Source organism: Meriones unguiculatus, chromosome 5 (genome assembly GCF_030254825.1).
Source record: "Meriones unguiculatus strain TT.TT164.6M chromosome 5, Bangor_MerUng_6.1, whole genome shotgun sequence".
Taxonomy (NCBI): Eukaryota; Metazoa; Chordata; class Mammalia; order Rodentia; family Muridae; genus Meriones; species Meriones unguiculatus.
The window spans coordinates 27,607,687-27,610,014 of record NC_083353.1 but is presented as its reverse complement, the minus strand read 5'-3'; the positions used below and the strand labels follow the sequence as shown (position 1 = coordinate 27,610,014).

Below are 2,328 nucleotides of genomic sequence, written 5' to 3'. Positions count from 1 at the left end.
GCGGTAGCTTCTCTTCTAAAATCCACCCTCTCACTAGTCCCAGGGAGTTAACAGATTTCGAATACCAGATATAATTTCTCTGTGATAAAGTGGGTCTTAAGTTCAATTAGACAGCTGTTGGTTACTACCAACAAGTGAGTGCCACTATTGCACCTTTTACAATATTCTGCCACGCTGGTTATTGTTCTGGTTGGCTTATAGTTGTCACAGATGGGTAGTACTATGGATTGTTCTTCTCCGTTGGCCTCCTGCATAGTACTTTCTAGGAATATGGAAGCCAAACCACTGAAGGAGACTTTCAGATTAGATACAGGTCAAATCATAGTGTAATGTGGATCTGTGTGTAGCTTAAACAAAGTTATGCCCACTTGGGTTGACAGTGCTTCTCATGAGCCATAAAAATCTAATAAAACCCCAGTACTGGACACAAGAAACCTCTGTTTGGATTGATAGTCAGGATATTTCAAATGATTGATTATTAAATATTAAAATATATGTTTTCTATATTTATATAATGAATTTTAGTAATTTTCACCTCCCATTCATCTTTTCTTCTTTTATTTCTATCTCAGAAGCCCTGCTCAACAAGTCCCTCTTCTGCTATCTGTCTTCCTTTTTTTTTCTTTTTATACAGGTTCAGCTTTTAATTGGATATATTAACAAAAGATGTATAGTCAAAAAAATGAAAGCCCATGTCATCATCAGACTCCTCAGATTCTTCCTTCTTTGTTTCCACTTTCTTTTCCTCAGCTGGGACAGCAGTGATAGCTGGGGCAGGACTTTCTGCTGAGTGCTGATGCAGCCCCAGCTGCTGGAGCTGGCCCACCAGTCCCTACATTGCAGATGAGACTCCAAATGTTGACATTGGCCAGAGCCTTTGCACACAAGCCAGGCCAGAAAGGTTCAAGGTTGACACTGGCTGCTTTAATTAAGGCATTGATCTTATTCTCCATGATTGTCACTTCATCTTATGAAGGATGTGGGTGGAGTAGAGGCAGATTGAGGCAGTTATTGTGGACTTCCAGCATAGTGCTAGTCACCGGATGAAGTGAGGGCCTCACCCCAATGCCGCCTTACCTCGGAAGGAATGGGCACCTTGGCGGAAGTTGAGGAAAAGCTCATGTCTTCTTTTTTGTGTTTGATCCACTGAGTTGTACTAAAGCTTGAATGGGGCGTTATTTACTGGAACAAAGGCAACTTATCAGTGCTACACCACTGAAGAAAACAAAGGCAACTTATCAGTGCTCCTCCAACTGTTAATTTTCAGAAGTCTCGTGAAGGTGCATTTCATAAGCACAACTCCTATCCATAATAAAATGAAAGGCCCAATCTGTGTAAGCCCTGTGCAGGTAATCACAGTGGCTGTGGGGCTTAAGCTCCTCTTCTATGCATGATAAAAGGTTGAAAAGTTCAGTCTTGTGTAAACCTTGTGCACATAACCACAGCCGCAATGAAATCATGAATGCAATAGCCACATTGTGACCAGAAGATACCTTATTTTACTACACATCTCCCATCCTCTGGCTCTTACATTCATTCTGCCTTATCTTCTGCAATGTTTCCTGAGCTTTGGAGAGGATAATGTAGCTGCCCTCTTTAGAACACTCTGTCATCATTTATTTGGAGCATTTGGGTCAGTTACAGATTTCAGCATTAACTGCTACCTTCTACAGTAAGTAGCTTTTCTGGGGTCAGCACTAATGTATGGGTACAAACACTAGTATTTAGAGGGCAGTGTAACAACATGTCATTTAGCAAATCAACAGCAGTAGGTTCCATGATAGGGCCAATGACTTTCCAGGTCACAGGCTTTTGTTTAAGTTTATAGACCCAGGCTTAACTCCCCGCCTGTGGAACAGACCTCAAAACCAGTCAGACTCAGATGGTCCCTCACATGCCCTGATGGTTTGTTGCCTTTTGTGTGTTTGTGTCAGTGCAGTGCAGAAACTCTTGAAGTTGTTAGTGGATTTAGTCCCTTTCTGGAATAGAGTTCTTGGTGAAGCTATTCCTTTTGTGGGATAAAAATACTGGAATTCGGCATCTAGAACTTTTCTAGGTTTTTTAGATTCACACAAGGAAGGAGTTTGCTCTTTTAAGTGAGCCAAGAACTCACACAATAACATGCAAGGCAGGGAAGCAAGGATCTTGAAATAAATTTTGATTATTACCTACTTGGAACAAGTGCCATTTAAAGCCCAGGGCTAGATGGTTTCAGTACAGAATTCTACCAGACTCTCAAAGAAGAGCTAACACCAATTCCCTTCAAACTATTCCTCAGAAAAGAAACAGAAGGAACATTGCCAAACTCTATGAAGCAGCAGTCACCTT

The 2,328-nt window shown here is 41.4% G+C and overlaps 1 pseudogene; it reads right to left on the bottom strand.

The window, feature by feature from the left end:
• Positions 1-643: 643 nt before the first annotated feature.
• Positions 644-1,613, bottom strand: LOC110553614 (large ribosomal subunit protein P1-like; annotated as a pseudogene).
• Between the last annotated feature and the right edge of the window lie 715 nt (positions 1,614-2,328).